The following is a 26255-nucleotide window of genomic DNA, read 5'->3' as shown; positions in this document are numbered from 1 at the left end:
TTCTGAACACTCACCATGTTTTCAACACACTGGCGACTTAGCTCCTCCATGGCCGTAGCCAACCTCTCGTCTACTGTAGCCATCCTTTCCACGGAGGTTGCCATCCTTTCCGTGGTGATGCGTTCATGTGCCAATGACTCCACAAAGGCTCTGCTCATGTTAGCGATGGACTCCTCCATTCACTCCACACTCGCAGCGACCCTGGAGACAACACCTGCCAGAGACTCCTGCATCTTTTCCTGTAGTGCCATCACCGCTGATACTGTGGATGGACCCAAAGGTAGAGGGTCGACATGCAGCTGAGCCGAGCTGGCTGAGTCCTGTGCCCTCCGACTAGGACTCTCCACTGCTGTCCCTGTCTCCACAATCTGCTGATGCTCACTTGTGAGCTGTGATACACCAGGTGACAACACTAATCTATGTCCCGAAGGTCCCACCGAGGTGTGAGTGTCTGTGCTGGTGCTGGGTGCGCTTAATTCTGCTGACGCTGCGCCCTCAGAGGTTGCAGCTTCCTCTGAGGAGTCTGGAGGCTCAGCCTGTTCCTCCTGGCGAGTGGGGATGGGTGCTTGCGATGGTCCTGTGGGGGAGTAAAGGAAAGAGTCAGAGATGTGATGCCAAGGTTACATGCACATTGCATATTGCAGATGATCATTAGTCCATCTGTTAGAGCTTCCGAAACATTATCAGCGACTCATGCAATGTCGATGAGAGAGATGGAAAACTGTTCTGTCACCAGCTTGGTGTGATGCAACCATCTGTCCGTCCCCCACTTGCGCATCGTCCTCCACTCCTGCGACCTCCAGGGCCGACTCCTCCCAGGGGGTGAGCTGGGCTACTGAGGGTGGCCCTCCTCCTGTCCTCGCTCTTTCTCGCTTATTGTGAGCTCTCTTTTCCTGCAATGAGGGAGACAAGTGGAGGTTGAGTGAGAATGAAGGATTGAGTGTAGAGAATCCATAGCATAGATGCTTAGAAGGAGACAAAGATGGAGTGAGGTGGCAAGACCAAGGGCCCTCCCTGTGTGTTGTCAGTTGTTTTCATAGCATCAGAGTGATAGGGAGTGTGAGGGCTGCATAGTCGAATAGTTAGGTGAATGTGACCATAGAGAGAGAGGGAATGGGTAAGGGTGCATGGATGTCAGTGTCAAGTGGGATGTGGAGGAAGAGATTGCTAAAGCTGAGTGCTGGTGAGGAAAGGCAATGGGATCAGATTGAGAGTGATGGGAAATTCATACTCACTTTTCCAGTGCGCTGAAGGTCATGAAATCTCTTCCTGCACTGTATCCAGGTTCTGCGGGTAGCCGATAAGGAGTTGACCTCCTCTGCCAGTTGCAGCCATGCAGCCTTTGTCTGCTGGGGAGGCTTCTTCCTCCTTGATGAAGGGAAGAGCGCCTCCTTGTGAGCTCTTGCTCCCTCCACTAAAGCCTGCAGGGCAACGTCGTCGAAACGGGGTGCGGACCTCGGTCTTTATCTGGCCATTCTGCTTCCAGCAAAGTGTATCAGCAAATGCCAAAAGGTTGGCAGTCTGCAGAAGAAGCAATGCTTCTTGCAGGCCTTAAATGCAGCAGCAATGATGGCGTCATCGGAGGCGACTTTCAGACTGGAGAAACTCATTTGCCATGGGTTCCCACACGCTGGAACTCAATGGGGCAATTTAGTTAAAATAGCATCAACCTCCCACATCGAATTAGATTCATGTGGATAACACGAAATGCGGATTACACGACACCAACCCGCACCTGAATGAATATCCATCCCATTGAGTGTGTTCAAGGCAGAGATATGGGCCGCGATTTTGCCGATGCTCAGAGGGTGGATTTGGAGGCGGGTCCACTGTCAAAATCGAAATGATTGACGGCGCGTTGGGAACCTGCCTCCATGTAAGTTTCCAAAGTGTCGGGTCTGCGATTTCAGAACAGACCCGACAACAAGCGGCGGGGGAGGCATTTAAGATACTTAACTGATTGTTAAATGCTTGTTTACTACTATTTTGCCAGCCTTTTTCTATTGTCCACGTTTTTTTACGGGGTTCACGTCATTCGGAGATCACGTCAGGTAAGTAGGTCGGGTTCTCTATGTCTCCCCATTGCTGTGAATAGGTGACAGCTGCAAAAGTGGTATGAAAGCTACCATTTCACAGCCGGTCACTTTCCAATGTCAGAAGCTTGAGCCTTCAGGACTTGGAAGACACTTTTGAGCTTTATGTAGTTTGGAAGTTTTTGGAGTAAACTCTCTATCCACTTTCTCCTCCTTGGAGCAAGCTCTCTCAACATTGACAGATCGCTTCTATCATCTCAACTTCAGCTGCCATCTATTCCAGCAATATCGGTGCCCTTGAAATAATCTCACCTTGGTCCTCTGAATCCCTCCACGATCAGCCCCAGCACCAACATCACCAGGCACACCAACATCACCAACAACAAGAACAACCTTCTCCACAATCACCTGATGCTGCACAGGGCATCAGCACCCGACTACATTAGGGGAACGGTAGCATAGTGGTAATGTCACTGGGCGTCGCTGACAAGGCCAGCATTTATTGCCCATCCCTAATTGCCCTTGAGTAGGTGGTGGTGAGCCGCCTTCTTGAACCGCTGCAGTCCGTGTGGTGAAGGTTCTTCCCACAGTGCTGTTAGGGAGGGAGTTCCAGGATTTTGACCCAGCGACGATGAAGGAATGGCGATATATTTCCAAGTCAGGATGGTGTGTGACTTGGAGGGAAACTTGGAGGTGGTGGTGTTCCCATGTGCCTGCTGCCCTTGTCCTTCTAGGTGGTAGAGGTCGCGGGTTTGGGAAGCACTGCCGAAGAAGCCTTGGCGAGTTGCTGCAGTGCATCTTGTAGATGGTACACACTGCAGCCATGGTACGCCGGTGGTGGAGGAAGTGAATGTTTAAGGTGGTAGATGGGGTGCCAGTCAAGCAGGCCGCTTTGTCCTAGATGGTGTCGAGCTTCTTCACTGTTGTTTGAGCTGCAGTCATCCAGGCAAGTGGAGAGTATTCCATCACACTCCTTATTTGTGCCTTGTGGATGGTAGAAAGGCTTTGAGGAGTCAGGAGGTGAGACACTCGCCGCAGAACACCTAGCCTCTGACCTGCTCTTGTTGCCACAGTACCTATGTGGCTGGTCCAGTTAAGTTTCTGGTCAATGGTGACCCCCAGGATGTTGATGGCGGGGGATTCGGCAATGGTAATGTCATTGAATGTCAAGCAGCAGTGGTTAAACTCTCGCTTGTTGGAGATAGTCATTGCCTGGCACTTGTGTGGCGTGAATGTTACTTGCCACTTTTTAGCCCAAGCCTGAACGTCGTCCAGGTCTTGTTGTATGCCATTGGATAGCTCTTTCAAAGAGGCGGAACAGGCACAATGGGTCGAATGGCCTCCATCTGTGCTGTATCATATCTTCAGACATACTAAAACATTTTCATAGGAGATCCAGAAATACAGATCTATAATATGGATCTATAGAGATAATTTCTCATGTTGATTTTTTACAAATTGTCATATTACCATACAGGGTACGGTAGCATAGTGGTTATGTTACTGGGCTAGTAATCCAGAGGCCTGAACTAATGATCCAGAGACGTGAGTTCAAATCCCACCACGGCAGCTGGGGAATTTAAATTCAGTTAATTAAATAAATCTGGAATAAAAAGCTATCAGTAATGATGACCATGAAACTATTGGATTGTCGTAAAAACCCATCCGGTTCACTAATGTCCTTTAGGGAGAGAAATCTGCCGTCCTCACCTGATCTGGCCTATATGTGACTCCAGACCCACAGCAATGTGGTTGACTCTAAACTGCCCTCTGAAATGGCCGAGCGAGACACACAGTTGTACGGAAAGCAGCGGTTCAAGAACAAGGGTAATTAGGGATGGGCAATAAATGCTTGTCTTGCCCAGCGACAGCCACATCCCAGGAACGAATGTTAAAAAAAACCTTAGGACAGCTGCACTTAAGTTACACGCAACCATGCAGTCACTGTGAAAAGCTGATTGTGGAAGGAAAACTTCTATTTACGAAAAGTGGAAGACTGCATGTTAATTTGTTGCAAAGATAACAAGCAATATTACTTTGCAACAAGAGAATCCGGGCGTAATTAAGAGCCTTTCAGATGGAAACTAGTACATTCATGTTAGCATTAAGCCAGCCCATTTATTCACTAATTGGTCTTTAAACTGTTCACTTTTGGAATAAAACTCTTTTCATAATCTCGCTCAAGTGCATTTCACAAAATCACAGCTCTCTGAGCAAAGATAATTAAAATCAAGCCCTTTTCAAAGACAAGTGACATTGTAGTGCATGTAATTGAAATTAATGTAATAGTGCGGATGAATGTCGTCATGCAGCCGGCACTTGTCATTTTCGCTGGTCGGGAAGGACCTGCACAATAAAAAAAACCAATTGTGACATCAAGCAACTACTTAAGCTGTGACCATTACAGTTGTTTGCAGATAAAGATTTTTGAGTATTCTGGCTTTTGTAATACTGTCACGAACTGTTCAAACACACTAATGTAACCACCTCTCCCCCACCACATCACTGCGAACAGGTGTTTAGCCTATTGCAGTGGGTGAGAGAGCCAACAGAGGCAGTTCTAGCCCGCTTTCCACGATGAGGAAAGATCAGAAGTGCTTTCAAAACAAAATGCAAACGGAGAAGGCACTTTTGTTGGACCCGGTGTTGATCTCTTGTTACGTCTTTGCTGCTTTTGGATATAAATTTTTACAAAACAGCACCGAAATCTGCTCGAGTACCAGAACATTGAAGTGTATATTTTTTTTCTGTTTAGATTCAAGAGTTAGAGATACAGTCCCGCAGCAGACTTTCTGTACAAAGGCATAAACGATTGTGTCTGGGAGACACGCACTACGTTGAACCGTACGGAACAGAAGGAGGCCATTCGGCCCATTGTGCCTATGCTAGCTCTTTTTGAAAGAGCCACGATCGCCGTTGAGGTTTGCAAAGCAGGACAGATCACTGCAATATTTAGATTTCTGTTTCCCATTTAAAAGATGAAGTTGTCGCATGTTCTCCTTTTGGAGACCCGACAAGCTGACCTTTGGAGCTGAGGAGTTTTTGAAGCATTTGTCTCAAAATTGCAATGCTGTATGGGGGATGATTTTCAGCAGGCAATTTCATTACTATTTTATAATGTTAAGGTCACTGTGCAATATGCATCGAGTAATGGCTTATGACTCTTGTGCGTAAATTATGTAAACTGCCCCGGAGACTTAAATATATATTAGAAGAAAGGTGATTTATTTTTTATGCTGTTTATTTTTTTTTCTAACCTGGCACTAGGAATTTACGGTTACCTTTCAATCTATAAATTTCTTTCACCAACAACAACTAAACTCGGGCTATGTTCACCTATGGGCAATGAGACTTTGTGGTTTTTCAGGAACAGGACAACGTAAACACAGCTCGGCCTTAGCAGCAGAATAATGCAACGTGCGTTACACTGCATAACGCTGCCGTCATGGTAGAGCAACATAGGTTGTCAGCCGTGGCTCAGTGGGCAGCACTCTCGCCTCTGGGCCAGAAGGTTGGAGGTTCCAAGTCCCACTCCAGAGACTCGAGCATGTAATCCAGGCTGACACTCCCAGTGCAGTACCGAGGGAGTGCTGCACTGTCGGAGGTGCCTTCTTTCGGATGAGATGTTAAACCGAGGCCCCGTCTGCCCTCTCAGTTTGAGAGAAGTCAATAGAATGCTTGGGAGGAACAGGTGACTTTGGCCCTATGGTTCCCAAAGCTCTCCACCACTGAGGGGGTTGCTTCACGCCTGGATCTGGGTCTCATTGATAGAGATTGATTGCTAAGACTCCATTATCGTTGTATGCATGCAGGTGCAGCAGGTGGTTAAGAAGGCAAATGGTATGTTGGCCTTCATAGCGAGAGGATTCAAGTACAGGAGCAAGGATGTCTTGCTGCAGTTGTACAGGGCCTCGGTGAGACCACACCTTGAGTATTGTGTGCAGTTTTGGTCGCCTTACCTGAGGAAGGATGTTCTTGCCATGGAGAGAGTGCAGCGAAGATTCACCAGACTGATACCTGGGATGGCAGGAATGACGTATGAGGAGAGATTGGGTCGATTAGGCTTATATTCGCCAAAGTTTAGAAGAATGAGAGGGGATCTCATTGAAACTTATAAAATTCTAACAGGACTAGACAGACTAGATGCAGGAAGGATCTTCCCAATGGTGGGGGAGTCCAGAAGCCGGGGTCACAGTCTAAGGATAAGGGGTAAGCCATTTAGGACTGAGATGAGGAGGAATTTCTTCACCCAGGGAGTGGTGAACCTGTGGAATTCTCTGCCACAGAAGGCAGTTGAGGCCAAATCATTAAATATATTCAAGAAGGAGTTGGATATATTTCTTGAGGCTAAAGGGATCAAGGGATATGGGGAGAAAGCAGGGACAGGGTACTGAATTTGGATGATCAGCCATGATCTCATTAAATGGCAGGGCCGGCTGGAGGGGTCGAATGGCCTACTCCTGCTCCTATCTTCTATGTTTCTATGTTTCATGTGATTACCAGGATGGTAGAAGGCAAACTAGATGGACCTTGGTCTTCTTCCCTCTAGCTGTTCCTATATTACTTCAATTGCATGTATATATCAAGTCTTCAGCTCCGGGTGAGAATTTGATTAAAATAGTGGTCTGCACAGGAGCAACTGCACATGCTCTTGGCTGACATGAGAGTCTAGTTTGGCAATTGCTCAACCACTTACATTTATGTAGGGCTCATTACATATAGCGAGATGTCTCAGAACACTTTACAGGGCAGAGGATAACGTGAGGACTGGAATGTATGTGGCAATTATTCCGTGCTGATATAGTAAGAAGTTGTTATGGAGAACGTGATTTCACTTAGAAACCACAAACAAAAGACTATCACAACCAGCTGGCACCTAAACAAATGCTGAAAATCATTTGAGCGTAACTTTCCTTAAGAGCTTTTACATTATTTTGTTGCACACTATTTCCAATCATTTTCGATAAATCTGTAACATTGGCTATTATAAAGCAACAACTTCTTCATGAAATGAAACAAATCTAACTTTTTTTGTTAGTAAGAGGGGATGGGGTGACAATAGAACACTATAGTGCTCAAAAGGCAAAATATAATGTAAATAGAAGGTAGCAGAGTGGCAGAGTAAATTGGAGTACCACCACAGGGTGACATGGAGAACTAGGATTGTGGTTAACACTTGTGTCAGCTGTGGCTCAGTGAATAGCACACTTGCCTCTGAGTCAGGAGGTGTGCAAGTCCCTGGGGTGGGACTTGAACCCAAAAATCTAGGCTGACACTCCAGTGCAACACTGAGGGAGTGCTGCACTGTCGGAGGTGCCGTCTTTCAGAAGAGACGTTAAACTGAGGCCCCAAGGTAGACGTAAAGGATCCCATGGCACTATTTTGAAGAAGAGCAGGGGATTCCTGGTGTCCTGGCCAATATTTATCCCTCAATCAGCATCTGGTCATCATCATATTGCTGTTTTTGGGAGCTTGCTGTGTGTAAATTGGCTGCGGCATTTCCTACATTACATAAGAACATAAGAACATAAGAAATAGGAGCAGGAGTAGGCCAATCGGCCCCTCGAGCCTGCTCCACCATTCAATAAGATCATGGCTGATCTGATCCTAACCTCAAACCTTCTATCACTCTCCATCCACCCGAGCCCATGTGACCTCCCGGGAGAGGCGAAAAACCAGATAAAAGACCCAATGGCCAATTTGGGAGAAAAAAATCTGGGAAATTCCTCTCCGACCCATCTAGGCGATCGAAACTCGTCCAGGAGATCACTCTGTCCCTATATTTTCTACAGTACTTACCTTCTGTAAAGGCGATCTCCACCCCAGCCAGGAACAGGAATAAAACCATCTCCTGAAATCTAACACAGAATTAGAACACAGTAGGAGCAGAGCCAGGCTACACGGCCCCTGGGCCCACTCCACTACCCACAGGGCTATGACCATTCCAAACCTAGACTCATGTCCAGTTTCCTGCCCGCTCCCCGTAACCCTTAATTCCCTTTACTTCTAGGAAACTATCTATTTCTGTTTTAAATTTATTTAATGATGTAGCTTCCACAGCTTTCTGGGGCAGCAAATTCCACAAACCTACCACCCTCTGACTTGTTAAGTCCGTGAATGATTGAGACACGGACTAGCAGGAGAGAAACAAAGAAACAAAGAGATCTTTACTGGTGAAAGGCATAAACGAATCTAACACAACAGAGGCTCTCTAGCGCCTTTTATACAGGGGTGGTCACTGCCGGTACTGCAGTCTGAGACCAGTTATTCTCTTAAAGGTACATACACAACAATTCCTCCCCTTTTAGATAAACAGTACATAACATTCATTTAACAACTAATGATAACGAATTACAATCACAATTACTGTTGCTAGATACATTGGTTAAGTTTAAGCAATTATAAGTTCAGTCTTTGAGGAGGCTTCCTGATTCCGTCTGGATAACGCCTCTTTGGGGTATCAGGTTCTTCTGGCAATGTTGAGTCGGAATCAATGTCGTTGTTTGGTTCATCTGCTTCCAATATTACCGGGTCTGCGGTAGCTGCAATTGGAACGTCGATTTCATTACCAGGTGTATCAGATCGTGGTGTGGAGTTGACGTTTTCCAGTGACTCTAGAATCTGGTCAGCATGTCGTCTTACAATGCTCTCCCCAACGTCCACGGTATACATGAGAGGTCCTTGTCGTGTACAAATCGTTCCTGGCTGCCATTTCTCAGTGCGGTAGTCCCGGGCCAAAACTGGTTGACCTATCTTAAAACTCCTGGTCGGCCTTTCATTCATATTCTGAAACTGCCTGTTCTCCACATCTCTTTGGACGTTTGGCTTAACCAAATCCAAGCGGCATCGTAGTCTTCGATTGAAGAACATCATGGCTGGAGTTTGGTTGGTAACCGCATGTGTCGCATTCTGGTAGGCAAACAAGAAGTTGTCCACCTTGTGTTGTAGGGGTATATCTTCATTACACATTGCCTTGATAGCCTTCTTGAATGTTTGGACAAACCTCTCGGCCAATCCATTAGTGGCTGGATGATATGGGGCAGATGTGTAATGCTTAACACCATTGTTCTTTAAGAACCTCCGGAACTCTTCAGACACAAACTGTGGTCCATTGTCAGAGCAAATCTGTTCAGGCAGCCCATTCCTGGTGAATATGGTTCGTAAAACTGTGATAGTTTTTTCTGTGGTGGTTGAGGACATTTTTATTACCTCTGGCCACTTTGAATGTGCATCCACCGCAATTAAAAACATCAAGTCCATGAAGGGACCAGCAAAATCAATGTGCACCCTTTGCCATGGAGATGAGGGCCACTCCCATGGATGCAGAGGAGCTTGTGGTGGGGCATTTTGGACCTTCTGGCATCCTGCACAGCTCTTGGTCATCTCTTCGATTTCTCTATCGATTCCCGGCCACCACACAAACGCTCCGGCTAAGCTCTTCATTTTTACCCCACCCAGATGACCCTCATGAAACTCATTGAGCACTCTATCCGTCAACTTAGGTGGAATTACTACTCTGGATCCACACATCAAGGTTCCTCTGCACACTGACAGCTGTTCTCTTCTCGGCGAGAATGCTGGCAGCAGTGGTTCGCCATGTGCTGGCCATCCCTTCACCGTTAAATCATAGACCCGTGATAGTGTCGGGTCATTCCGTGTTTCCTTTTCTATGTTTGCATTCGTCACAGGGAGACATTCGACTATGGTCGAGTGGAATAACTCCATTGGATCCACTGCAAGGTCTTCTTCTTCCACCGTCGGCAACGGTAGACGTGACAATCCATCAGCATTTCCATGCTGTTTAGTTCCTTTGTACTCGATGTCATATTGGTGTGCCCCTAGGAAAAGGGACCATCTCTGCAGCCGTTGTGCTGTCATTATCGGTACGCCCTTCTGAGGGTTGAAAATGGAGACAAGAGGTTGATGATCGGTTAGTAGAGTAAATTTTTGCCCGTGCAGATAGTGATTGAACTTCTTCACCCCCCACACTAGGCTGAGGGCCTCTCTGTCAATCTGGGCGTAGTTACGCTCGGCAGAAGTTAACGAGCGTGACGCAAAAGCTATCAGCCTCTCCGAACCATCAAGGAATTTATGTGACAGTACCGCCTCAATGCCGTAGGGAGACGCATCACACACCAGCCTGATTGGCAGTGCTGGGTTGTAGTGAGCCAATACTTCCTTTGAAGTGATTAAGTCCTTACTCTGCTGAAAAGCACGCTTACAATCATCGCTCCATTTCCATGCTACCCCCGTTCGTAGCAGGGCGTTCAGTGGGTGCAGAATTGTCGACAAATTCGGCAAAAACTTGTGATAGCAATTCACCAACCCGAGGAATGACCTCAGCTGCGACACATTTTCAGGCGCTGGGGCCTTAACAACTGCTTCAATTTTGTCAGGGGACTTATGTAACCCCTCTTCATCAATCACGTGGCCACAATACGATATCTGTTTCTTAAAAAATTCGCACTTGGGGCGGTTGGCTCGCAGCCCATGTTCCCGTAGTCTAGTGAGCACCTGTTCTAGGTTGTTAAGGTGTTCACTGTCATCTTCACCTGTTACAAGGATGTCGTCCAAGTAACACTGAGTCCCCGGAATCCCTTGCAGGACTTGTTCCATCGCTCTTTGCCATATCGCCGGAGCCGATGCTACTCCGAATACCAATCGATGATACTGGTAAAGACCTTTGTGAGTGTTTATCGTGAGATATTTCCTAGAGGACTCTTCAACCTCCATCTGTAAATATGCTTGTGCTAGGTCAATTTTTGTAAAACGCTTCCCTCCAGACAGCGAGGCGAAGATGTCTTCTATCCTTGGTAGAGGATATTGTACTGTGCGAAGGACAGGGTTCACCATCACCTTGAAATCCCCACAGATGCGAATCTTCCGTGGCTCTCCGGACTTATTGGTTAACGTTTTCTTCATGACAGGAACGATGGGTGTCGCCCACTCGCTCCAGTTGACCTTAGACAACACGCCCGCCTTCTCCAGATTCTCCAGCTCTGCCTCGACGGCTGGGCGAATTGCATATGGTACCGGTCTCGCTTTGAAAAACTTGGGAACTGCATTCTCTTCTATTTTTATCGAGGCGGTTACGCCTTTAAGCGTGCCCAGTTCTTGTTGAAATACCTCTTTGGCGTTAGCTAAGATTGTTGACAATCGTCCAGGAGTGACGTCTTCATCTTTTTTACCGTCCACCGTCATTGCATGAATGGAATGCCAATCTAAGTTTATCTTCCTGATCCATTCCCGTCCCAATAACGGTGGTCCACCATTTGGCAGTATGTAGAGATACAATTTCCGTATTTTCTTGCCATTGTATTCAACAGACACCCTTATTTTTCCTCTGGGGTATACTTTTTGCCCTGTATACGTCGTCAAGACGATGGATGTCTCTCTCAAGGGTATGTGTGAAAATAGCCGCTCGTAGTCTCGTCGATTCATGACGGTTAGCGCTGATCCTGTATCCAATTCCATTTTAACTTGGGACCCTGCTATCGTGAGAGTGACCCAAATGGTTCGGTGATCCTCTTTTGCGATTACATTGTGAAGTTTGAGACAGCTTAGTCTTCTGTTTCCGGATTCACTATCGCTCATCTGGTCTTCGGAACTACTGTCCGTCATCTTTTGTACTTTCTTGTACGGTTCCTTAGTAGCCTTTTTGTTGTCGCTGGTCTTCTTCCCAGACCTACAAACTCGTGCAATGTGTCCAATCTTCCTGCATTGTCTGCATATTTTGTCTTTGGACCAGCAGTCCTTCTGGTCATGGTTAGTTCTGCCGCAGCGATAACATTTTGCAAATCCCCGTGTCATTTCGTGGGTGCCGTATTCCTGTGGTTTTTGTTGAATTTCTGCAGCTCCCCTGGCTGCTGCTTCATACGATACTGCCACGCTGAAAGCCTTATCTAGTGTCAGCTCTTTTTCTGCTAGTAACTTCTTCTGTATTCCTTCACTCAGGAGTCCACAGACAAATTTGTCCCGTAGGGTATCTGCCAGTCCTGCTCCGAACTGGCAGTGCTTTGATAGCTTGCGTAGTTCCGTAAGATACTCAGCATTGCTCTCATCTTTGTGCTGAGTTCTCCTGTGGAATTTAAATCTTTCTGCTATCAACAGCGGCGCAGGGTTTAAGTGCTCCTGTAGAACAGCAACAATTTCGTTAAAACTCTTCGCCTTCGGTTTGGCTGGAGTAATCAGATCCCACAATAGGCCGTACGTTCTAGCGCCCATTAAGTTTAGCAATATTGATGCCTTTTTCCCCTCCGCTATTTCATTTACCTCGAAATATACCTCGACTCTTTCCACATACGTGGTCCAGTCCTCTAATGTATTATCAAAAGCAGTGATACAGCCAGTCTTCGGCATCTTGCAAATCTAAAATGGCACCTCCCGCGCTTTGCCTTCTTCCCCGATTTAACAAAATGGCACCTCCCGCGCTTTGTCTTCTTCCCCGCTGTTGTTAGCGCTGCTTTCCACGGTTTCCTGCGCGTTAAATATTAATTCGTTTCTTTTATTATCTTCCCGTCGTGGAGCGGACCCTCTGGGACACTTCCCTCCCTCTTCTGAGGTCCGAACGCTGTCCAGCTTCAAAACACCGGCCGCGCCCTGTATGCTCCACCCTCTCTCTCTCTCCTTGCTTCCCGACTCGCTGCCCGGCCCCGTTGCAGCCCAGGAAGGATCAGAGCACTACCTGCCACCGGCCCGATTAGCTGGGAAACCACGGACCGAGGAACCCAGCCTGGCTCTGGACAGTCTCTCCTGCAAGTGTTGAAATCGATGATTGACGGTCGCCGCCCGTTTCTCGAGTTTCAATGGCCGATTTTTTCTTTTTTTTTTCTTCTTTCTTCTGGCTCCGACCTTCAACACGTCATCGGAGCTGCTGCTGAGTTGCAGGTAAGTTCGTTTCTAACTCGTCGCCAGTGTTAAGTCTGTGAATGATTGAGACACGGACTAGCAGGAGAGAAACAAAGAGATCTTTACTGGTGAAAGGCATAAACGAATCTAACACAACAGAGGCTCTCTAGCGCCTTTTATACAGCGGTGGTCACTGCCGGTACTGCAGTCTGAGACCAGTTATTCTCTTAAAGGTGCATACACAACATGAGTGAAGAAGTTTCTCCTCATCTCGGTTTTGAAAGAGCAGCCCCTTATTCTAAAATTATGCCCCCTAGTTCTAGTTTCACCCATCATTGGGAACATCCTCACCGCATCCACCCGATCAAGCCCCTTCACAATCTTATATGTTTCAATAAGATCGCCTCTCATTCTTCTGAACTCCAATGAGTAGAGTCCCAATCTACTCAACCTCTCCTCATATGACCACCCCCTCATCCCCGGGATTAACCGAGTGAACCTTCTTTGTACTGACTCGAGAGCAAGTATGTCTTTTCTTAAGTATTGTAGTGGCGTTTCTTAGTTTCCAAACAGGCAGCCACTGAGCTGTGGGGCTTTTAACAACGAGTAGACGCGTGTCGAAATAAAACGTTCCCAAACGTAGCTTTGTCTTTTAAACTGTTTACTATAACACTTAACAAACGGAATTACAAAGCAAACACGTATAAACGAACACGGTCAAAAACTGTATTGCTCCAAACCTCACAACTTCTGCCTCCTTCAGCCACGTGCAGTTTAAACTGTAAAATGGCTGCATACCATGTGTGGCTTAGGGACTGTACCATTGTGGCAAGAATGAAGGGGGTGTCTCGGACTATACTACTGGAGCAAGAAAATAGGGGGTTTCTTAATACAATAAGTCGGTCAGGTAAATTAACTGTATTATGCCATTTAACCACTATTTTAAAGTATTTTCTTAAGCTTTCATGGCTCTTACATTCCGGCCCCTAATTGACTAGGCACATGAAGCATATCAATTACTCAAACATTAAGAGCCATAAACTAATGAGTTCAACATATTTACAATATAAGTGTCCACTTTTTTCGTTCAGGAACCTTTCACGCTGCTTCTTGTAGCAGGCAGAGCTTTGTGATCGGTCTTTCCAGGGTACTGGTCTTGGTTTGCAAACGAACGCGACGAACGACGCCTCTGGAGTCTGGCATGGTCTTAATTATTTTTCCCATCAACCAAGAATTTCTAGGGGCTGAATCGTCCACGATTAAGACAATGTCTCCGACAATGAAGTTCCTCTTTATTTTGGACCATTTTTGACGCTCCTGTAGCAGAGGTAAGTATTCTCTTGTCCATCTGGTCCAGAAAAGGTCTGACATATACTGAACTTGCCTCCACTTCCGACGGGCATACAGATCTTCCTTTTTGAAGACTCCCGGGGGCATGGCTGGCTGTGTTTTCAACAACAACAGGTGGTTCGGAGTCAGGGCTTCGAGGTCATTGGGATCATCTGATGTCTTAGTTATCGGTCGGTCATTAATGATGGCTTCGACCTCGCACAGAACGGTTTGGAGTCCCTCGTCGTCAAGCGCTTGCTGCTTCAGTACAGAACTGAGTAGTTTTCTTACGGTGCGTATCTGTCTTTCCCAGACACCTCCGTGGTGGGATGCAGCCGGAGGATTGAAGATCCACTTAATTCCTGTTTGCATCATGGCTTCCTGTATTTTAAGCTGATTCCAACCTTCAATAGCTTCCCGTAGTTCTCTCTCCGCTCCGACGAAATTAGTGCCATTATCAGAACGCATAATGGACACCTGTCCTCTTCTACAGACAAAGCGCCGCAAGGCGTTAATACAGGAATCAGTGTCAAGCATGTGTGCCACCTCAATATGAACTGCTCTGATGGTCAAACAAGTGAAAAGCACACCATATCTCTTGACAAGGCTCCGTCCTCGCTTTACCTCGAAAGGCCCGAAATAGTCCACCCCTACGTTTGTAAATGGGGGCTTGTCTGGTAACAAACGGTCTTCAGGCAGGTCTGCCATTTTCTGCTCCCCAGCTCTAGCGTGTAACCGTCTGCAAACAATGCATTCAGAGAGTATTTTTCTTATTACGGAATTAGCTCCTGGAACCCAGTATCTTTGTCTTAGCTTCGCAAGCACGTGATTCCTCCCACTGTGTCCAATACTCTGGTGTATATGCTGAAGAATGAGAGTAGCAACCCGGAGGTCCTTAGAAAGGATAGCAGGATGCTTGGCCTCCTCTGGCATAGCAGATTTGTTTAGTCTCCCTCCCACCCTCAGTACTCCATCTTGCAGTGTAGGGTCCAGCTTGTAGATATGACTACCTTTCTTGATTGGAGTATTTCGCTGTAGAGCTTCGATTTCTTCTGGGTATCTTTGTCTTTGACTGAAGTGAACTATCTCCTTCTCAGCCTTGGCCAAATCCTCCACGGTCAATGAATTCTTGCCCAATGTGGTCTTGTGCTGATGCATATACTGCTGTAGGAGCATTCTCTGCTTATCAGGGTTACTTTCAGACTGACTGATAGTGGCTCGGTACTCTTTTCTCTTACCGCTCAGGTGTAGCAGCAACTCTTTCAACCTTAGAAACCATGCAACTGCTTTCCTCAACTGGTGCCATCCTGAGAAATGGTTAACAAGCTTGTTCACTGTGTCAAAGTTCTCTTTCGTATTTATGAGATTTACTGTGACTGATCTCTTGACTTCGACGTCGTCTTCAGCAATCTGACTTGGCATATCTGGTCTTTCTGGCCATGATCTCTCTGTTTCCAGCAGATAACTTGGGCCTTGTATCCAAGTTTCACTCCTCATGAAGTTTTCAGCCTTCAATCCCCGTGAGGCTTGATCTGCTGGGTTTAATGAGGTGTTTACATACCTCCATTGAGATGGTTGTGTAGCTTCTCTAATGGATGAGATTCTGTTTGCTACGAAGGTCTTGAAGCATATCTTCTCATTCTCTATATACTTCAGCACCGTCGTGCTATCCGTCCAGAAGACAGATTCTTCTAATGGGAGCTGCAACTCTTTCCGCATCACCTGGTCAACTTTAACTGCAACAACCGCTGCCGTCAATTCCAGTCTCGGGATGGTGACCTGCTTCAGCGGAGCCACCCTGGATTTCCCCATGAGGAAGGCACAATGTTTCTGGCCCTGTTGATTTGTCAGCAAGAGGTAAGTAGCCGTGCCATAGCCGTCCTCACTGGCGTCCGAGAAATGATGTAGTTGAGCCGTCTTTGTAACTCCAAAACTCGCGGGCTTGATGCATCTACTGACGTTGGAGCTAGAAAGTTGTTGCAAATCTGTCAGCCATCTGTGCCATCTCTGAGCTTGACCTTCTGGGATATCTTCATCCCATCCTCTCTTGTCTCTACACAGCTCTCGTAGCATCAGCTTCACTGGCAGAATGAGTGGTGCCAGGAATCCGAGAGGGTCGTAGATGGAACTGACCACGGAGAGAATCCCTCGTCTTGTGGATGGTCTTTCGTTCACCATTATCCTGAAGTTGAACGTGTCTGACTCAATGCACCATTGTTCACCAAGAGCTCTCTCGATAGGAAGGACATCGTGGCTCAGGTCCAGATCTTTGACTTCAGTGGCTCTTTCCTTTTCTGGGATAGAAGCTAGAACTGCTCTGCTGTTGCTTATCCACTTAGTCAGATGGAATCCTCCATTCGAACACAGAGTTCTAAGGTCTCTTGACAGTGCGATGGCATCGTCTTCTGTTGACACGGACTTCAGACAGTCATCGACATAAAAGTTTCTGAAGATTGTCTCCACAGCCTCTGATGGTGCATTGCCTTTGCCATCTTCTGCAGTTTTTCTGAGAGCGTAGCTTGCACAGCTGGGAGATGATGTGGCTCCAAACAAGTGTACGGCCATTCTACATTCTACCATCGCTTGACTAACGTCGCCATCTGGCCACCAAAGGAAACGCAGAAGATCAGCATCTTCATCAGGGATTCTGACTTGGTAGAACATTGATTCTATGTCTGCCATCATGGCAACGAGCTCTTGTCTAAACCTAGTCAAGACGCCAATGAGGGTATTAGTAAGATCAGGACCTTGAAGCAGCTGGTCATTCAGTGAAGTTCCTCTGAATGAGGCGGCGCAGTCAAACACTACCCGGATCTTTTTCTTCTTTGGGTGATACACACCGTGATGAGGAATGTACCAGACCCTTCCATCGTCTCTGTTCAACTGTTCCTCGGGCACTTTTACAGCATAGCCTTTCGCTATGATGTTTCTCATGAAGCCTTTGTAGTCTTCGTGAAAGTCGGGGTTCTTGTTCAGCTTTCTCTTTAGACTGATGGCGCGTTGTTCTGCTATGCAGCGATTGTTCGGCATCTTCGCGGTCTGTCTTCTCAGTGGCAAACCAATGTGATAGTGGCCATCAATGAACTGTGTAGACCTTGTCATCAAATCCATGAACTGATGGTCTTCTTGTGACATCTCTGTCCTTTCCTCACAGCTGCGTTCTGAGAAGTCTGCGTTGAACTGCTGTATCAACAGCTCTTCAATGCTTGCGATAGAGATGCGATTAACTGTGACGTTTTGTCGTTCCTCCTTGTTCGACTTGTTGCCATCATCTCTCCTTACCGGTCCATTGACTACCCATCCAAGGGCTGTCCTGATGGCGTAGGGTCCGTCATCCTTGCTGTTTATCACCTGCCATGGCTCCATAGTTTTGTAGGCATTGGTTCCAATTAATAGGCCAATTTCTGCTTCAATGTATGGGAGATGCACCTTTTCTAGGTAAGGCCATCTATCCACATCCTTCTGCAGGGCTAAGTTCCCTATTCTAACAGGAATCTCCCTCTGTGTGAAAACATTAGGCAGGTCTATGAAGTCCTTCTCTTCAAGTCCACACACTTCTAAGTCTGACAGGATATAACTTTGCATTGACTTCTCATGACCCATGGTGCGTAATAGGATTTCTGTTCTTCTGCCTCTAACGTTTAGCTGTCGCATGAGTGATTCTGTGCAGAACGTTGCTGAGCTACCTGGATCCATGAAGGCGTAAGTCTCCACAAGCTTCTCGCTCCTCTTAGACTTGAACTTTACTGGTACGATGGCAAGAATACAGTCACTGTCACCGGCCCCAGTGAGTCCACAAGTCTCTGGTTCTAGCGACACCAGAGCACTTGAGCACCTTCTCGTCGGTATTGTTTTCTTCACTCTTCTTAGAGACTTGTTCTTCTTTATGGATATGCAGCAGACTGGGATGTTTCCGAGTGCACTCTCTGCATGTTGTTCTTTGCTTACAGTTTCTACTCAGGTGCCCCTGAGAGAGACATCCAAAACATAGGCCGTTGTACTTCAGGAATTCGATTCTGTCCTTATGTGGCTGTGCTTTGATGTCGCTGCAGAAATCCAATGTATGATTCTTCTCGCAGAATAAGCATGGCTTCTGAAAGGCATTAGCAGACGTCACTGTGCTGCTCTTTTTGGGAGATGAGTTCTGGGGCCTTTCTTCCTCGGCCTGGGTGACGATAGTTGCAAAGCTGCTTCCCCTGGAACCACCTTTCCTGAGAGTCTTTGATTCAACAGGCTTGGCTTTCACTCTTCCATCGGTGGTCGGGCTGACATCCTGGATGTTTCCAAACAATGGGTCCCTAGCAATTTTAGCCTGTTTGTCTATGAAATTCACTAAGTCTGCAAACCTGGCTCTACTTTTCCGTCTCTCCATTATCTCAAAGGCTGTTCTTCTCCATTGTTCTCTCATCCTGTAAGGAAGCTTAGAGATGATGATTCTCATAGTCGTAGGATTGTCCATCTCTTCCATGAATTCAACATCCTCCATGGTGTTGCGACATCCTATGAGGAAAAGAACATATGCGTTCAATGCCTCTCCGTCCTCCGATCTGATCTGTGGCCACTTGGTAGCCTTTTCAATATATGCAGTGGCTATCTTCAGCTCGTTACCATAGTGCTCCTGCAGCAACTTCCTGGCTTCTATGTATCCCCGGTCCGGTCTCATGTGTTCACAGCTTCTGACCAGGTCTTGTGGTTTACCACTGGTGTACTGTCCCAGGTAGTACAACTTATCACTGCTGCTCTCTGTTTTGGAGTCAATGGCTTGTTCAAAGGATCTGATGAAGGGCTTATACTTGAGTGGGTCACCTTGGAACACTGGTATGTCTCTTTGAGGGAGTCGAAACAGATTCTGTTGTTTTACAAGCATCTCTGTAATTTCGTTCTGACGTTGCATCACTCGGTATAGGCTTCTCCCTGTGTCTTCAGGCCTCTGGTGGTCATCAGCAGGGTCTAGTCTAGACCGTCTGATGTCTGGGGTAGCATCACATGCTCCTGTTAGTGGAGAGGCCACTTTTCCATGCTGTAATGCCAGGGGATTGCCTTCGGGCTCTCTTGTAACTCTTGAAGGTGCCCTGGATCCAACTCTATGTGACAACATTGACTGGCAGTATTCGCTCCCGCCGTCCCGCGAGCCTTCATAATCTTTGTACGCACTCAACCTGGCGTCTGAGACCACTATAGCTGTTTTTATCTCCAGCTGTTCTTTCTTTGCCTGCACCTGGGCCTGCACTTGGGCCTGCACTTGGGCCTGCAGTTGGGCCTGTTGGGCCTGTTGGGCCTGCAGTTGGGCCTGTTGGGCCTGCAGTTGGGCCTCTTGGACCTGCAGTTGGGCCTCTTCCCGTTCAAGAGCTTGCTTCTCCGCTAAAGATGCTGCGCGCGCCATCAACGCCGCCCGTTCAACCTCCGCTCTCATGCGTCGCGACGAGCTTGTGGTAGAAGCGACTGACCTGCGTCCAGAAACAGAGCTACCTTCTTTTCGATTTTTGCTCAGTCTGGCGGAAGTCTCTGAAATGCTATCGTCTGGTCCGACTTCATCGTCAACTTTATCTTTCTCTGCTGTATCAGCATCTTGACGAATCTTTAACATCCACTGTTCTGTGACCTTGATATAGTCCTTAATGCTGGTTGATTTAAGATCAAACCAGTTGTGCTGATCAGCGTTTCCCTCTTCTTCAGACAGAAGTGCTAATACATCTTCATTGAGTACATTAAATTCTTCATGCAGCTTGGAGAAATCGTAATACATTATGTCTTCAGCTTTCTTAATATTAGCATTATCTTCCATGAGACGATCAATTATCTTCATTTTTCCAGTTATCTGAGCTAATTTAGCCTTCCTTGCACCTATGCTTCTATGTAACTTCTCTTCCATTGCCTTTGGGGTGAGCTTTATTTCCCTCTTTTGGCCAGCAATCCTTCTGGCTGATGGAAGCTCCTGGCTCCGTAAGGCCTCGGCCATTTTACCCGCAGCTCTTATTTAGCTTCTCAATAGAATGAACAAAGCAAGTAACAGTCACTGTACCTTCGCTTTCTTATATTGTCGTCTGGCTCCGTGACCATTCATGTATACGTTCGCCGACGATTCCGTCCTTTCCTTCTTAGGGAGCAAGTTTTTGACTAATGTAGTGGCGCTTCTTAGTTTCCAAACAGGCAGCCACTGAGCTGTGGGGCTTTTAACAATGAGTAGACGCGTGTCGAAATAAAATGTTCCCAAACGTAGCTTTGTCTTTTAAACTGTTTACTATAACACTTAACAAACGGAATTACAAAGCAAACACGTATAAACGAACACGGTCAAAAACTGTATTGCTCCAAACCTCACAACTTCTGCCTCCTTCAGCCACGTGCAGTTTAAACTGTAAAATGGCTGCATACCATGTGTGGCTTAGGGACTGTACCATTGTGGCAAGAATGAAGGGGGTGTCTCGGACTATACTACTGGAGCAAGAAAATAGGGGGTTTCTTAATACAATAAGTCGGTCAGGTAAATTAACTGTATTATGCCATTTAACCACTATTTTAAAGTATTTTCTTAAGCTTTCATGGCTCTTACAAGTATGGACACCAAAACTGTATGCAGTATTCCAGGTGCGGTCTCACCAATACCTTGTACAACTGCAGCAATACCTCCCTGTTTTTATATTCTATCCCCCTAGCAATCAAAGCCAACATTCCATTGGCCTTCTTGATCACTTGCTGCATCTGCATACTAACTTTTTGAGTTTCGTGCACCAGGACCCCCAGATCCCTTTGTACTTCAGTACTTTCCAGTTTCTTGCCATTAAGATAATAACTTGCTCTATGATTTTTCCTGCCAAAGTGCATAACCTCACACTTTCCAGTATTGTATTCCATCTGCCAAATCTCTGTCCACTTACTTAGCCTGTCTATGTCCCTTTGCAGGTTTTTTATGTCCTCCTCACTCACTACTTTCCGTCCCATCTTTGTATCATCTGCAAACTTTGATATGTTACACTTGGTCCCCTCCTCGAAATCGTTAATATAGATTGTAAAGAGTTGGGGACCCAGCACTGACCCCTGCGGAACACCACTAGTTACTGATTGCCAGTCTGAGAATGAACCATTTATCCCAACTCTCTGCCTTCTGTTAGAGAGCCAATCCTCCACCCATGCCAGAATATTACCCCCAATCCTGTGATTTTTTATCTTGAGCAATAATCTTTTGTGTGGCACCTTGTCAAATGCCTTGTGGAAGTCTAAATACACTACGTCCACTGGTTCCCCTTTATCCACCCTGTATGTTACTTCCTCAAAAAACTCAAGCAAATTTGTCAAACATGACTTCCCCTTCATGAAGCCATGCTGAGTTTGTCCTATTAAATTATGTTTATCCAAATGTCCTGTTACTGTCTCCTTAATAATGGACTCTAACATTTTACCAACCACAGATGTTAGGCTAACAGGTCTATAGTTTCCAGCCTTCTGCCTACTACCCTTTTTAAATAAGGGTGTTACATTAGCAGTTTTCCAACCTGCCGGGACCTTTGCTGAGTCCAGGGAGTTTTGGAAAATTATTACCAATGTATCCACAATCCCTACCGCCACTTCCCTCAAGACCCTAGGATGCAAGCCATCAGGTCCAGGGGATTTATCCGCCTTGAGTCCCATTATTTTACCAAGTACCACTTCCTTAGTGATTTTAATTGTATTTAGCTCCTCCCCCCCTAGAGCCCCCTGTTTGTCCAGTGTTGGGATATTCTTAGTGTCCTCTACCGTAAAGACTGATACAAAATAATTGTTCAGCGTTTTTGCCATCTCCAACAGTGACTACCCTTAAAAAAATGTACTTCATTGGCTGTAAAGTGCATTGGGACCTCTGGTGGTTGTGAAAGGCGCTATAGAAATGCAAGTCTTTCTTTCTTTGTGTTTCCAAAATGGCAAGTCCCTGTTTCAGGGTGGGGTAGGGGGAGAACAGAGAGGGAGAGTTATATATGTGTGAGAGAAATGATCAAATTCAGAGGCTCACTCCATGTTAGCAATAGGGCACCATTAATAGAAATTTAGGGCAAGATTATTGGCTTATCCATTTGGTTGTAGTATGCCATGTGGTGCGGAGAGAGCTGGAGAATTTGGAGTGTTTTGAATAAAGTAGTATATTTAGAGTCATGGCATGAATTATTCAAACACATTTCCTTTTAAATTGTTTCTCCATTAAAGCAACAGCATTTAGGTACTTGCCAGGCCATGAGAAAGAGCCACCGATGTCCATTTAAGCCGAGAATAGTAGACACCTGGGAATGGTAAAAAGGCAACTCTGCATGTTAGCTTAACTGGGCTGAATTCTGTCCTATTCATTGACTCTTTCCAGATTGTGCAACAACTTATAGTCTGTGTGGTATGTTTTGTTTTAACAAAATGGGGAACAGATTGCTGTCTGTACTGTGATGTTCTTTTGTCTCATTGTGTCAGCCATGGCTCAGTGGGCAGCACCCTTGCCTCTGAGTCAGAAGGTTGTGGGTTCAAGTTCCACTCCAGAGACTTGAGCACCAAATCTAGGCTGACACTCCAGTGTGGTATTGAGGGAGTGCTGCACTGTCGGAGGTGCTGTCTTTCAGAAGAGACATTAAACCGAGGCCCTGTCTGCTCTCTCAGGTGGATGTAAAAGATCCCACAGCACTATTTGAAGAGCACGGGAGTCCTGGTGTCCTGGCTAATATTTATCCCTCAATCAACATCACTAAAACAGATGATCTGATCATTATCTCATTGCTGTTTGTGGGAGCTTGCTGTGCGCAAATTGTGGCTGCCACGTTTCCTGCATTACAACAGTGACTACACTTCAAAAGTACTTCATTGGCTGTAAAGCGCTTTGGGACGTCCTGAGGTTGTGAAATGCTGCTATAGAAATGCAAGTCTTTCTTTATCTTGTGTTAAGCATGGGCTGACTCTACTGTTACAGCAGAACATACTGCTTATAAATAGAATTTTTTTTACATGGAGTTTACAGCACAGAAACAGGCCATTCGGCCCAACAGGTCTATGCCGGCATTTATGTTCCACACGAGCCTCCTCCCACCCCTCTTCATCTCACATTATCGACATATCTTTCTATCCCTTTCTCACTCATGTGCTTATCTAGCTTCCCCGTAAATGTATCTATGCTCTTCACCTCAACTAGGAGTTCTACATTCTCACCACTCTCTGGGTAAAGAAGTTTCTCCTGAATTCTTTATACTCGGGAGGAACAGGTGACTTTGGACCTATAGTTCCCAAAGCTCTCCACCACTGGGGTTTTCTTCGCCTTGTGTCTGGGTCTGTTGTAGACTCAGGGATTGATTGCTATAATTCGTCAACAACTCCATTATCATTGTATCATGCGACTCACTTGCAGGGTTCTCAAAATTCCCATATTCCCCAAAGTTATGGATAAAGGGACCCTGCATGGACAAGTTATGAAAAGACAGGGTACCCAAAATGGCTTCTGCAACCTCGTGACCAAAGGACAGGATTTTAAAAGCAAGGCTCTGCAAACAGGCAGGCACCTTTTTTTCAAGCCTGGAATGAAACTTAAAATGCATAGACCTGTGAATAGACTCTGTGAGGCCAGACAGTGCAAACACAGAATATGCATTCCATTCGCCTTGAAACAGATCAGGTTAGAATGGGCCGCAATCAAGGCCATCAGGTTTCTGCATATTTAATTGGTAACAGCTCACAGAAGCCATCGAGTCAGGAAACCCAATTAAGTTTCATACATAACCAACAGCCAGGACATCGAAACCATTAAAACACAGAGACAACCATTTCAGGAGTCGTTAAAGTAAATGGCTGTAATCAGTTTAAACAAGCCCGCCAAAAGTTAGACAAAGGACTGACCTGATTTGGCGCGCAGATAAGGAATGAAGAATCGGGTATAATTGTAGGCCCATCGGTAGTGATCGGTCTCTTAGCTCTCTTGCTCTTGCCTCTTATCATTTGGCTTTTGGCCTGCTGCCTCTCGTTCTCATGCCCTGGCCTTGTGGCGGGCTCTCTTCTCGCTCCCCGCGCCACTCAACACCAAGGACGCCCATTACTACACCGAGGGCCCAACGGGGGAGGAGAACGAGACCCGAGTTCGAAACCACACAGGCCACAAACGGGCAGACGAGACGAGACGAGACGAAGAATACGGTAAACCGATAAGAGCAGAGAAGGGCAGCGAAAGACGCCTTGGGGAACAAACGCCTAGTTATAAGCTGGCGTTTTGTGAATAAGTTGGCGTTACATGCATGGACAATAAAACCCCAATTTGAGAATATGCTGGTGTTCGAAGAATGGGTAGCAAAATCTAAACAAACGGCCTAGTTATAAGCTGGCGTTTGTCACATGGACAGTAATAGCCCAGTTGAAAAATAAGCTGATGTTCGAAGCATGGATAGCAAAATCATTAGACGGTAAAGACCGCCAACCGACCCCCGACCACAGCAATACCGTTGGCGACCGCCCGAAGGAGAAGAAGGCCCATCGCGACGAAGTACTCGACGAAGGCATTAACGGAGAAAAAGGGAGGGTGCCTTTGCACAAACAACTTCAGTGCCGCGCCCTGTGACCACGTGGCGATGGGATACCCCAAAGGACAGGAAGAGCGGACCTCAAACCCCACCATCTAAAGCGACAGGTTTTGAATTGGTGAGCATGAATTCCTGGCCCCTCATAGCTTAATCTAGTTAGGTATAGGGGTGGGATAAGGATAAGGGGATTTTTAATGTATTTGTTTCCCTCGATGTGCCATGTATTCCCCATTCCCATGTAAGTGTCTTAACTGTTTTATGCCTGTAACTATACCAATAATTCTCAGTAGTATTGTGTTTTATTCAGCCTTTTAATAAAATTTGGTTTTCTTGCACCAAACCACTTGTCTACTCGATTTTCTGTATCGTCGCCTATACCTAAGTCCGGTGTCTAGAACCCAGGGGGTGTGGAGCGATTCGAACCGCTCAGACAGTCAGGGGCATAACTGACTGGGCACACACGCCAAAAACCCCATACACGCTGGATGGTAGAAGGCGAACTCGATGGACCTTAGTCTTCTTTCGTCCAGCTATTCCTATGTTCTTAGTTGCAGCTTCCAAGGCAAACTTCCAATGACGTGGAGCACTTAACCCCTTGCATGGGCAATAAATGGTGGCCAGAACAAAGGGAGCACAATCTTAAAATTAGAGCTAGACCATTTAGGAGTGCAGTTTGAGAATGTGTGAAATATATGTTCTTTCAAGCACATCTATATTTCTTACTACAAATCTCCGTTGAAAAAATGTTTCACTGCGGACTAGTTTCCCTGCGAAGGAGTTTCATGGGTGGAGTAATTTCATAGTTGGCAGCACCTCCACCAAGTGGCATCATTGTGCCAGTCAATGAGTTGGAAGCATGGCAGGACTTGTGGTTTTAATTTACGGGAGTCTCCGAACTCACAACCGAAACTACAGTGAACAGAGTCTCCCGAGTACAGCAGGGTTATTTCTCCAGCAAAACGCACTGAGTGGCGGATAATCGCATAATAACAATTATGAGCGTAAAATCAATCCCAGTCACTTTACAGCAGTGTGGTCTCCAGGCGTGATTGACGGGGGAATTACCCAATCATCTCCGTTCTGGCTGGGGCTTAAGGTTAAAGGGATCAAGGGATATGGGGAGCAAGCAGGGACAGGGTACTGAATGTGGATGATCAGCCATGATCTCATTAAATGGCGGAACAGGCTTGAGGGGCCGAATGGCCTACTCCTGCTCCCATCTTCTATGTTTCTATGTCTTGTTGTGTCGCTACATGCAGCCTTTAGTTTTTTCCCTGAAGTTTCTCCCTTTCTTTTCTGCAGGTGCTGATTCTCGCTGAGGGACAGTCCCATGGATGGTGGCAGCCTCTCCGGTATCCTACCCGGTAGGCAGGCTCTTGTGGCAGCCTTGTAGGGGGTTTTGCACAGGCGTGTTCGGGTCAGTCAGCTTTGCCTCTGACTACCTTCCTTGAGCGGTTCGAATCGCTCGGCCCCCTGGGTTCTGGACACCGGACTTAGATACAGGCAGCGATACAGAGAAGACTCGAGTAGACAG

The 26255-nt window shown here is 46.4% G+C and overlaps 1 long non-coding RNA gene across 1 annotated transcript in view; it reads left to right on the top strand.

The window, feature by feature from the left end:
- The window catches only part of LOC147125350 (uncharacterized), a 125220-nt gene that overhangs the window by 20806 nt on the left and 78159 nt on the right, over positions 1 to 26255 (top strand). The window contains exon 2 of the long non-coding RNA XR_015080059.1: positions 26024 to 26255. This is a non-coding gene — a long non-coding RNA (uncharacterized LOC147125350). The remainder of the gene's footprint in view (positions 1 to 26023) is intronic.

Source organism: Somniosus microcephalus, chromosome 1, assembly GCF_052327205.1.
Source record: "Somniosus microcephalus isolate GS21.2 chromosome 1, FLI_Smic_1.0, whole genome shotgun sequence".
In the NCBI taxonomy this organism is placed as follows: Eukaryota; Metazoa; Chordata; class Chondrichthyes; order Squaliformes; family Somniosidae; genus Somniosus; species Somniosus microcephalus.
Note: the sequence above shows the minus strand (reverse complement) of the source record. Positions and strands in the feature narration are given on the sequence as shown.